Source organism: Girardinichthys multiradiatus, chromosome 15 (assembly GCF_021462225.1).
Source record: "Girardinichthys multiradiatus isolate DD_20200921_A chromosome 15, DD_fGirMul_XY1, whole genome shotgun sequence".
Lineage (NCBI taxonomy): Eukaryota > Metazoa > Chordata > Actinopteri > Cyprinodontiformes > Goodeidae > Girardinichthys > Girardinichthys multiradiatus.
In genome coordinates this window covers 23397882-23411007 of record NC_061808.1, presented here as the reverse complement: position 1 = coordinate 23411007, position 13126 = coordinate 23397882, and the positions used below count along the sequence as shown (strand labels likewise).

Sequence of the window (13126 nt, the reverse complement as noted above, 5' to 3'; positions counted from 1 at the left end):
ACCCGTCCCATACTCCTACTAGGGGCAAAGAACCAAAGCTCCAACTTCTTAGTTCACTCTGGATAACTCTGAACTGAAATAATTAGAGGAAATAAATGAGATCTTTGTATTTTTCTAATCTATTATCGCTTTAGCCTTGAGCGTTTTTCAATTACTTTCTCTTTTAATAAAACTGTCCGTTACAAGCCATTATACAAATATTTATACAAGTACAATTATGTTTTCTATCAGATGATGTAAATGCTTTCAATAAGCCTGAGTGACCTATAGTGCTTTGCAAAACCATTCATAGTACTCAAACCTTTCAAATTATGTCAGACTACAACCACGCACTTCGATGTATTTTGGGGGGGATATTAAGACACTGAACAACACAAAGTAGGGTATAACTGTGTAATTAAAAGAAAAGGACACATAAATTTTACTTTTTACAGTGGCATGCACTGATAGCCCTAAATAAATTCCAGTGCAGGCACTTTCCTTCACTTTCCTTCAGAAGTTACCTTAAATAATAAATACATTTTACCAGTTTGTAATTTAATCTCAGCATAAATTGAACTTTTCTGTGAAGGCCTCAGAGGTTTTTTAGAAAACATTTGTGATAATAAGAGATAATAGAGTTGAAATCAAGGTCACAGAGTTATTTACAAACAACAGAATGTTACAGTGTTTTAGATGTGTCTCAGATCAATCAGTAGCAGAAGTAAACAAGGCAAATCAGGTGGTGTTCTCGCAGGCTTCAGAAGACGACCTGTTTATTTCCAGAGGTTATAAAGGTGCTGCAGAGAACAGGACCCCGAATTCTGTCTGTCCTGAAGCCATGAGTTTGCCTTATACTGCTGAAGACGCTGTAGAGCTGATTTGCTCAGATGTCCAGCAAGACAACTCTGATTCAGAAGAGGAAGTGGAGGATGTATCCGAAGAAGAAGATGGGGAGGAATACAACCCAGAGCAAGATGAATCATCTTCAGAAGAAGAAGAGAACCCTGAAGCTGAAAGAGACTTTCCTTTCAAAAAATGGCAAAATAACATGGTCCTCAGCAGCATATGACCAACACAGCAGGCATGCAGAACAAAACATCATAAAGATGAGCCCAGGACCCACAAGGTATGCCATTTCTCATGCCCATGATATTGTCTCTACATTCTACCTGTTTATCACACCATCAATACGAAAAAATAATCCTGGGCATGACAAATCTGGAGGGTTTTCGCAAATATGGAGACAGCTGGAAAAAGATGGATGAGATTGACCTGCAAGCCTACTTAGGGCTGCTAATCTTAGCAGGTGTATACAGGTCCCAAGGTGAGGCTGCAGCTAGTCTATAGGATGCTGAGAGTGGAAGGCCAATTTTCCAAGCCACAATGCCACTCAAAGTCTTTCACACCTACTCAAGACTGCTACAATTTGATGACCGTGAGTCAAGATCAGCAAGACGTGTGACAGACAAACTTGCAGCCATAAGAGAGGTATGGGACAGTGGGTGGAGCGGCTGCCCTACCTCTACAATTCAGGGCCTGACGTAACAGTGGGTGAACAACTGGTTCCATCTAGAGGTAATCTGTTTTCATATTTGTAATAAAAGTGATTTTCACTATTGATTTCTTTGACTGTTTTCTGTGACACTGATACTAATCACTGATGCTAATGTCTTTTGTCCAAAGGTCGTTGTCCTTTCAGGACGTATATGCCCAGCAAGCCAGCAAAATATGGGATCAAGTTATGGGTGGCTTGCGATGCCAAATCAAGCTATGCTTGGAAAATGTAAGTCTATACTGGGAAGCTGACCAATGGATGCCCAGAGAAGAACCAGGGGATGCAAGTTGTGCTTGATGTGACAGAGGGACTGAGGGGTCACAATGTGACATGTGACAATTTCTTCACCTCTTATGAACTCGGACAGCAGCTCCTGAAGAGGAGGATCACCATGGTTGATACAGTTCGAAAGAATAAGCCTGAGCTCCCACCTGCACTGCTTGCGTCAAAGGAGAGAGTAGTCTTCTCCTCAAAGTTTGCCTTCACGCCCAACACCACTCTAGTTTCCTACCTCCCAAAGAAAAACAAGAATGTAGTTCTTCTGAGCACACTGCACACAGACGGTGACATTAGCGATCGTGAGGACAGGAAGTCAATCTTAATCCTAGACTACAACTGCAACAAAGGAGGTGTGGACAACCTGGATAAGGAGATTGGAACATATAGCTGCAGAAGAATGACTGCCCGCTGGCCCCTGGTCATCTTCCGCAACATCATTGATGTTTCCTCCAACAATGCCTTTGTGATTTGGAGAGAGATCAACCCAACCCGGATGTCTCATAAGCAGAACAAGAGGAGGTTGTTCCTGGAGCAGCTAGGAAAGGCACTTGTAACTCCACTCATTGAAAGAAGGAAGCTATTCAGAGTGCAGGAGCTCCTGATCAACCTGAGGATTCATCTACCACAGCCACTTCCTCAGCTAGGGCAAGTAAGAGGAATAGATGTCAGTTCTGCCCTCAAAAGAAGGCCTGAAAAACACATACTGTGTGCTGCAGGTGTAAGAAATATATCTGCAAGGGCTGTGTACTTGTATACTGCCATACAGGTCCTTCTCAAAATATTAGCATATTGTGATAAAGTTCATTATTTTCCATAATGTCATGATGAAAATTTAACATTCATATATTTTAGATTCATTGCACACTAACTGAAATATTTCAGGTCTTTTATTGTCTTAATACGGATGATTTTGGCATACAGCTCATGAAAACCCAAAATTCCTATCTCACAAAATTAGCATATCATTAAAAGGGTCTCTAAACGAGCTATGAACTTAATCATCTGAATCAACGAGTTAACTCTAAACACCTGCAAAAGATTCCTGAGGCCTTTAAAACTCCCAGCCTGGTTCATCACTCAAAACCCCAATCATGGGTAAGACTGCCGACCTGACTGCTGTCCAGAAGGCCACTATTGACATCCTCAAGCAAGAGGGTAAGACACAGAAAGAAATTTCTGAACGAATAGGCTGTTCCCAGAGTGCTGTATCAAGGCACCTCAGTGGGAAGTCTGTGGGAAGGAAAAGGTGTGGCAGAAAACGCTGCACAACGAGAAGAGGTGACCGGACCCTTAGGAAGATTGTGGAGAAGGGCCGATTCCAGACCTTGGGGGACCTGCAGAAGCAGTGGACTGAGTCTGGAGTAGAAACATCCAGAGCCATCGTGCACAGGCGTGTGCAGGAAATGGGCTACAGGTGCCGCATTCCCCAGGTAAAGCCACTTTTGAACCAGAAACAGCGGCAGAAACGCCTGACCTGGGCTACAGAGAAGCAGCACTGGACTGTTGCTCAGTGGTCCAAAGTACTTTTTTCGGATGAAAGCAAATTCTGCATGTTATTCGGAAATCAAGGTGCCAGAATCTGGAGGAAGACTGGGGAGAAGGAAATGCCAAAATGCCAGAAGTCCAGTGTCAAGTACCCACAGTCAGTGATGGTCTGGGGTGCCGTGTCAGCTGCTGGTGTTGGTCCACTGTGTTTTATTAAGGGCAGGATCAATGCAGCTAGCTATCAGGAGATTTTGGAGCATTCATGCTTCCATCTGCTGAAAAGCTTTATGGCGATGAAGATTTCATTTTTCAGCACGACCTGGCACCTGCTCACAGTGCCAAAACCACTGGTAAATGGTTTACTGACCATGGTATCACTGTGCTCAATTGGCCTGCCAACTCTCCTGACCTGAACCCCATAGAGAATCTGTGGGATATTGTGAAGAGAACGTTGAGAGACTCAAGACCCAACACTCTGGATGAGCTAAAGGCCGCTATCGAAGCATCCTGGGCCTCCATAAGACCTCAGCAGTGCCACAGGCTGATTGCCTCCATGCCACGCCGCATTGAAGCAGTCATTTTTGCAAAAGGATTCCCGACCAAGTATTGAGTGCATAACTGTACATGATTATTTGAAGGTTGACGTTTTTTGTATTAAAAACACTTTTCTTTTATTGGTCGGATGAAATATGCTAATTTTGTGAGATAGGAATTTTGGGTTTTCATGAGCTGTATGCCAAAATCATCCATATTAAGACAATAAAATACCTGAAATATTTCAATTAGTGTGCAATGAATTTAAAATATATGAATGTTAAATTTTCATCATTACATTATGGAAAATAATGAACTTTATCACAATATGCTAATATTTTGAGAAGGACCTGTACATGTGCTAATTAGTTGAATGGGTTATGTTATTTTTCATATTTTTGTATTGTACATTGTCTTAAATTATTCACTGGAGAAAAAAAATGAAACTGAGTCATTGGGATGAATAAAAATGTATTCAAACCTCCTTTTTGCAAATTTTCTTTTCTTTTCTTGAGCTATAGAAAGTCAAGTGAAGAGGGAAAACTAAAGGATTCACACATTTTGAGCTCAATGACAATATGCAAGATGAAATTTGGTGTTTAAAATTCAATTAAGCTGTTTATATTAGGGGTTTAGTGAAGACGGGTCATTTTGACCCGGAGGACACAGGGTGTATACAGAAAATGAGGACAACATAATTCATCATCTGAAATATGCAAATAGAATGGGACAGTTATAAACCTTCGAAGACATGGCCATCCACCTCACTTGACAGGCTGGACAGGAAGACCATTAATACTAGAAGAAGCCATAAAGGTCATGGTAACTCTGGATGAGCTGCAGGACACCATAGCTCACAGAAGAGTTACAAGAAGAAAGACATGACTGACTGAATGTCATAAAAAGTCCCGTTCGACGTTTGCCACAAATTATTTAGGGGACACAGCAAATATATGAATGTATATTCAAATTACATTTTCTGGGCTGCATGCATAATGTTGGGTGTAGAGAAAAATTAACAATGGACATCACCCAAAGCAAACCATCTGAGTCAGCGAATATCCATGGGTTAGAATGACCCACTTAAAGTCCACACCTTAATATAAGTGAGAACCTGTGGAAATACTTGAAAATGTATGCTCACTTCACAGACGTTCTTAATCTGACTGAGTTCAAGCTGTTTTGCAGAAAAGATTAGGCAAAGAATAGGCCACACTTTCCAATTTTTATTTTGAAAGCTATGTACTATTTATCTTTCCACTTTCTAATCATGTGGTACTTTGTGTTTTTCTGTCACAAGATCACAGTAGAATGAATTATACAGGTCCTTCTCAAAATATTAGCATATTGTGATAAAGTTCATTATTTTCCATAATGTCATGATGAAAATTTAACATTCATATATTTTAAATTCATTGCACACTAACTGAAATATTTCAGGTCTTTTATTGTCTTAATACGGATGATTTTGGCATACAGCTCATGAAAACCCAAAATTCTTATCTCACAAAATTAGCATATTTCATCCGACCAATAAAAGAAAAGTGTTTTTAATACAAAAAACGTCAACCTTCAAATAATCATGTACAGTTATGCACTCAATACTTGGTCAGGAATCCTTTTGCAGAAATGACTGCTTCAATGCGGCGTGGCATGGAGGCAATCAGCCTGTGGCACTGCTGAGGTCTTATGGAGGCCCAGGATGCTTCGATAGCGGCCTTTAGCTCATCCAGAGTGTTGGGTCTTGAGTCTCTCAACGTTCTCTTCACAATATCCCACAGATTCTCTATGGGGTTCAGGTCAGGAGAGTTGGCAGGCCAATTGAGCACAGTGATACCATTGTCAGTAAACCATTTACCAGTGGTTTTGGCACTGTGAGCAGGTGCCAGGTCGTGCTGAAAAATGAAATCTTCATCTCCATAAAGCTTTTCAGCAGATGGAAGCATGAAGTGCTCCAAAATCTCCTGATAGCTAGCTGCATTGACCCTGCCCTTGATAAAACTCAGTGGACCAACACCAGCAGCTGACACGGCACCCCAGACCATCACTGACTGTGGGTACTTGACACTGGACTTCTGGCATTTTGGCATTTCCTTCTCCCCAGTCTTCCTCCAGACTCTGGCACCTTGATTTCCGAATGACATGCAGAATTTGCTTTCATCCGAAAAAAGTACTTTGGACCACTGAGCAACAGTCCAGTGCTGCTTCTTCTTTATCCCAGGTCAGGCGCTTCTACCGCTGTTTCTGGTTCAAAAGTGGCTTGACCTGGGGAATGCGGCACCTGTTGCCCATTTCCTGCACACGCCTGTGCACGGTGGCTCTGGATGTTTCTACTCCAGACTCAGTCCACTGCTTCCGCAGGTCCCCCAAGGTCTGGAATCGGCCCTTCTCCACAATCTTCCTCAGGGTCCGGTCACCTCTTCTAGTTGTGCAGCGTTTTCTGCCACACTTTTTCCTTCCCACAGACTTCCCACTGAGGTGCCTTGATACAGCACTCTGGGAACAGCCTATTCGTTCAAAAATTTCTTTCTGTGTCTTACCCTCTTGCTTGAGGGTGTCAATAGTGGCCTTCTGGACAGCAGTCAGGTCGGCAGTCTTACCCATGATTGGGGTTTTGAGTGATGAACCAGGCTGGGAGATTTAAAGGCCTCAGGAATCTTTTGCAATTGTTTAGAGTTAACTCGTTGATTCAGATGATTAGGTTCATAGCTCGTTTAGAGACCCTTTTAATGATATGCTAATTTTGTGAGATAGGAATTTTGGGTTTTCATGAGCTGTATGCCACAATCGTCCGTATTAAGACATTAAAAGACCTGAAATATTTCAGTTAGTGTGCAATGAATCTAAAATATACGAATGTTAAATTTTCATCATGACATTATGGAAAATAATGAACTTTATCACAATATGCTAAGGACCTGTAGTTTGTGGTTGTGACACAGGTGTGGTTGTAGACAGGGGCCAGCAGGAGCCAGTGCCCCTGTAGAACTGGCTCTGGCCCTGTTATGGCCCCTGTACTGAAGACATAATATTAAATGAATTTCTTATGCTGATATGCGGTAGCACAGAAATCGTAACTGATTGATCTCTTGGACCAATTTTATTTTTAACTTATTAAATTTTACTTTAACAGTGAACTACAAAATAAAGTGTTACACTTTTAGCTTGAACCGCATTGTGATAGGTTCACAGTTTTTTGTCTGCTAGATCAGGGGTCTGCAACCCGCAGATCCAGAGCCACAAGTGGTTTTGTGGCTCACTGAATATATAAAAGGATAAAATAGTGCTCGTTTTTTTTTTAAATTATTCTTTTGTTCTTTGCCCTCATGAAAAAACACTGGCCCCATCCTGGGTTCCCTTGTAAATTTAGTCTAGAACCACCACTGTTCTGACGTGACAAAATCTGAAAATGTTTGAGGGGTATTATTATACTTGCAGTTATTTTTCAGTTAGCATTTCCATTTTTTTTTCTTTTAATGGTTTGTAAAAAAAAAAGAAAAAAAGAAAGACAGATCATGAAAGCTAAAAGGTAATCAAATTTCCATTAAAAGTAATATCCAAAAATCCCCTGAAGACCTGTCAGGGAAAGCCACTACTAGACGCTCTGAGTTCATCACAATTTATTTCTGCATTTCATGAAATTAGACCTAGTAATGAGAATGGGGTTTTGGAAATTAGTTGTCTACCCCCCTCCCCCAGCTAACAACATGACAGTACAGTTATATCTGTGGCAGGTTTTAATAAAACATCTTATTTTGTAAAAGCTCCCCTAAATCAGCAGATTTTAATAACATTTTAAAACAAAACTTACCAGACAGCTGTAATCACCACAAAGCACAGGGATGCAGATGGCTGAGAACTTCATTTTCAAGCCAAAATATTTATTCCAACTCTCTCTGCCTGCTGAAGCTGAGACTGTGTTGATAACACAAAGCCCTTGTAGTTAAGACGCAGGTCCCTGCCTATACAGAGCTTATCATCAACTGTTTGCATGAAGAAACAATCTTTTAAGCTCCATCAACAATATTGTTTATTTTTGTAAAGCATAAAGCACTTCTTTTAAGTTAAACCACTGTGCAAGGAGAATTTGCACAGCGACAATGTGTACCTAGGTACATAGATCAGCAATAAGCCACTCTACTGACATTCTTGAGGAAAAACTCACAGTGGTGCTGAATTATTCTAACACACAACCCAGAGTTTATTTATGAAGGTATTCAACCTGACAATGTTATAATCTAAAACAGGAGAAAAAACTTGTGACAGGCTAGTTTTTAATGAGAGCCACCAGCCAATGTTTTCTTTCCAATGTTGGCAGTTGGTGCTGGTCATTTTGCCCCTTCACTGTTCTATATCGTTATTAGATAGAAAAACATTTTATCCAATTTGAATAAAAAGCTAACTCCAACTGCACTATTCAATTGCTAGGATTAATAGGAATGTATGTACCTGACTGTTGTGAAGTGCCTTGAGACAACATGTGTTGTGAATTGGCGCTATATAAATAAAACTGAATTGAATTGAATTGAATCATTGCTGTTTTAGTATTTTTGTACCTGAATAATTCAGCCATTTTCTATCCACTTGGTAACCAATGATATAAAAGTAATTTTTTATAATTTATCTTTTCTACTGTAAAGAAATGTGGTGATTTAACTCTAATAAATAATATCTGTCAGCAGGAGGTGGCTTTGATCCATGAACATAATCTGTTATATTTCATGATTCAGCTGGCCTTTTGGATCAGAATCAGAATCAGTGAAAATACCGTGTAATATAAAATCTTCAGAAAATAACTTACAATTAAATGAAATTATATGTGATATTTTGGATTTGTTTTAAGTGACTTATCTCCAAAAATATGTAACTGCCAAAAAACAATGGTTACATGGGTCTGATCTGAACTGGCAGTAGAAATGCAAAATGAGCATCAGTTGAGCACAAAAAAGGTGTCATGAATTATGGAATGGGCAAGTTGACCCAGACTAGGCACCACACTCTTGCCATCATCAGTGTAAAGACAAGGGATGTGATAACATATCTAGTTCCCAAAAAAAGATAGCACTTAGGTTAGAAAGAACAAGATCAGAATTTAGCAATATTTTTGTGAAAAATAAGAGCTAAGAAAGGTGTGACTACTCTATATGTAGAACTGTTTATGCTGACCTAGTTCTAACGGCAAAAATTCAAAATAGCCCCTTCAGTGTTTTCACACAGAATTCCATCAGACAACTCACTCGAAGCAACTAGGCTTCGATCTCATCACTACATGGCAATGTTGTTCAACATATCATGGAGTAATGAGCGCATCTCTGCCCCTTGAACATGTAAGTGAGTGAGGAGAGGGTCTCTAACCTCAAAGCCTGAGGGGAAAGCTGGGGTGTAGGGCGAGCTGAAAAGAATAAACTAAAAGATTGGACATAGCTCTCGGTCACTCTGTCTAGTGTAAACTAAATCTTTTTATCAGCTGTCAGAGAGCTTAATCATGGGACCAAAAGCTCTAAAATATAATTTTCTGAATTTACAAGGCCTAATGGCAATAAAAGAAGAGATATAAACAACATAAACAATGTTTTCTAAACAAAAAAATGTTTTTTTATTCGTTTGGCTAAGCAATATGCCAATTTTAACAAATAAAGTTTCACTGTATCTCCAACAACATTGTGTGTTTTAAAAAAAGTCTTATTTAATTTTTTGTCAGTTAATTTGTTCTTCATACTTTAGCATGACAGATTTAGCCTTAGCAGGAAGATTGCCATTGAAACATTGTAGATAGTTGAGTCTATTCCACAGTTTAGTCTGATTCTGAGGTGGACTGCATCACTCAATATTCACTGACAAATCAAATTTGCACAGTTGTCATGACATTTCAGGAGTTCAGATTCACTTTTGTGTAAGCTCTTTGTGGCTTTTTGGATCAGATGGCAGGACTGAATTAATACATTTCTTCTGACTGCAGTATCTGTAGTATGGTATTAGAGATTCAGTTATAAAGCTTTGGGTACAGGTTTAGACTTAGAGAAGTATTACACTATGTGTTGACATTATATATACTTGTTCTTTCAATGATACATTTAGTGGTAATTTTGTTAAAACACGAAACCGTTGTCGATTGAGTGTTAAAGTATTATAACTTATTTGCAGATGGATATCTGGGAAGGTTTTGGTAGCTTCATAAAAATCTCAAAATGGTTCAATACACTAACAGGTAAACACTCAAACAAAGCCAAAAAAGTAAGGGTAAAATAAAGAATTTGAAGAAATAAGAGATTTTATTCTGTCCCCAAACAAGTGACAGGCTAAAGACAATGAATACCCCTGGAGTTTCCGACTGACATGAACATCTTTGATTCTTTGGGTAGACACTCTTTCATTCATGTTTCAAAAGCTTCTTGGAACAGTGAAACAATATGTACCTTATTTTCCGCACTATAAGGCGCACCGGATTATAAGGCGCACCTTCAATGAATGGCCTATTTTAGAACTTTTTTCATATATAGGGCGCACCGGATTATAAGGGGCATAGAATAGAAGCTACTGCAGTCAAACGTGAAACATACACCCCACACACTGAGCTTCTAATCACATATAGTTCAGGCAATTCCTGCAACAGTACATTCAAACTTTATACAAACAAAAGTGGTGTTGGACTAGGAGTAAGCACAGTACAGGTGTTTACTGCTATTACTTCGGCGACGCCCCTGACTACGGTAGTCGTAATGCTGCAAGCGGTGCGGCTTTGTAGTTTACCAGTCGTACTGAAACATTTTGACAGAGCGCCGTGTACAACCAGTATGGATTAACCAATTAACCAATTGATCCATATATAAGGTGCTCCGGATTACAAGGCGCACTGTCATTTTTTGAAAACATTAAAGGTTTTTAAGTGCGCCTTATAGTGCGGAAAATACGGTACTGTTTTTGCTGATGTATTAGAGAAGGGCCAAGCAGGGGCCTTCCCCACACATGCATGATGTAATGTGACTCTCCAAACTGCTTCAACTCATATCAAACTTCATATTATATATATAGTTCATATTTCAGAGTGGCTGTGTGATTATATGATTTGTTTCTTTTTAGCAACTATGCTTCTGTGGGTTATATTACTGATCCAGATAAATAATACTGCAATTGTTAGCTAGTGACAATAAGTAGTACTCATGTTAGTTTTGGCATAATAAGAGGTATTTTTGCTGCCACAATTAATCTATAATGATTGGATATATAGTTCTGTATCTGACTGACAGTTAATTACAACCTACATCATTTGAGCTGCCAAATAGATTTTGAATCATTGTTCATGTATTTGTTTCTTTTATTAGTGCTGTTGGACAAGAGTATTTTTATGCCTAGTATGAATGTTGATCAAAGCTCATTTCACATTATTTGGCATCCAGAATAGCCAACCTCAGTTTTACAAGAGAAACTGTGAGCATATTGATCTTGGCAAATTCTTCATTATACCCCTGCAGAGATGTGCTTGAATACTCTCTACACTAAGCAGTAGGCAAATGGCATCCACACTGGAGAGTAGGGGATCGGTTTCAGATTTTTCTGTCCCTGCTGTACAATTTTGAGCAATTTCAGCTTTCCACTTTGAGATCGGAAGCCGCTTTTTCTGACTAGTTGCCATTCTCACACCCAAACTCTGTGTGGCCTTTGCACTGAGACAAATAGATTCCGCATATTACCTGAAAACACTCTGCTTGTGATTGCCTGTTTATGTTGTGGGTGCCCAAACTCCTCAGGCAGTCCAAATAGATTGATAGTGTGGTTTGAAGCTTGCTGCAATTTCACCCCAGATAATTTATGGTATGGTGTTGTCTATGAAGAGGTAATATTGCTTTTGTTTGTTTTTCAATTATTGATAATGAGGGGCAAAAAAGGAAAGTGCTTTTTCATTCTGTTGAGTCAAATAACCATGTTATTAATAAAATGTTTCTTTAAACTTCGTCTTTGAGTTTAGTCAGTGTGTAAGATAAATAAATATAAATACAAATGCAATCAAATCAAGACACAAATCCAATAAATAATTATGGAAAATGTTTTAAGTGCTACATTTCTGTGCATTTGACATAGTGTGGGGTAGTTTTTTCTTTCCTACAAGAATGTCAGTCAGTCAGTCATTTTCCCCTGGGCCTCCTCCCGGTGGGACGTGCCTGGAATACCTCCCGAGGAAGGCGTCCAGGAGGCATCCGATATAGATGCCCGAGCCACCTCAACTGGCTCCTCTCGATGTGGAGGAGCAGCGGCTCTGTTAGTGTGTCTGTGGTAATTAACTTCAAAACTCGTATTCCTACTCATCGTCTTCTGCTTTATCCGGGACCGCGTCGCGGGGGCAGCAGGCTCAGCAGAGACACCCAGACATCCCTCTCCCCGGAAACCTCCTGAAGCAGCTCCGGGGGGAGCCCAAGGCGCTCCCAGGCCAGCCGAGAGACATAGTCCCACCAGCGTGTCCCGGGCCGTCCCCTGGGCCTCCTCCCGGTGGGACGTGCCTGGAACACCTCCCGAGGAAGGCGTCCAGGAGGCATCCGATATAGATGCCCGAGCCACCTCAACTGGCTCCTCTCGATGTGGAGGAGCAGCGGCTCCACTCCGAGCTCCTCCCGGATGGCCGAGCTCCTCACTTATCTCTAAGGGAGTTCCTGGCAGCCCTACGGAGGAAGCTCATTTCAGCCGCTTGTATGCGGGATCTCGTTTTTTGGTCATGACCCAAAGTTCATGGCCATAGGTGAGGGTAGGAACGTAGACCGACCGGTAAATTGAGAGCTTCACTTTTCGGCTCAGCTCTCTCTTCACCACAATGGAGTGGCACAGTGCCCCCATTACTACGGTAGCCGCACCGATAGGTCTGTCGATCTCCCGCTCCATTCTTCCCTCACTCGTGAATAAGACCCTGAGATACTTGAACTCCTCCTCGGTTGCGAACCACCCCAGTGCATGCTGTAGGTCTTGGCTAGAGGGAGCCAGCAGGACTACATCATCTGCAAAAAGTAGAGACCAGTGGATTTCGTCTCTTCCGTTTGCAGGACCACGTCATCTGCAAAAAGAAGAGACGAAATCCACTGGTCCCCAAACCAGATCCCCTCTGACCCTTGGCTGCACCGAGAAATCCTGTGCATAAAATTTGTGAACAGGACTGGTGACAAAGGGCAGCCCTGCCGGAGTCCAACATGCACCGGGAACAGGTCCGAATTAGTCCTGGCAATGCATACCAAAATCCTGCTCCGCTTGTACAAAGACCGGATGGCCCCTAATAAAGGGCCCCCGATTCCATACTCCTAGAGCACC

At 40.9% G+C, this 13126-nt stretch overlaps 1 pseudogene; it reads left to right on the top strand.

Moving 5' to 3' along the window:
• The first annotated feature begins 820 nt into the window (after positions 1-820).
• The window catches only part of LOC124882489, a 58385-nt pseudogene continuing 46079 nt past the window's right edge, over positions 821-13126 (top strand).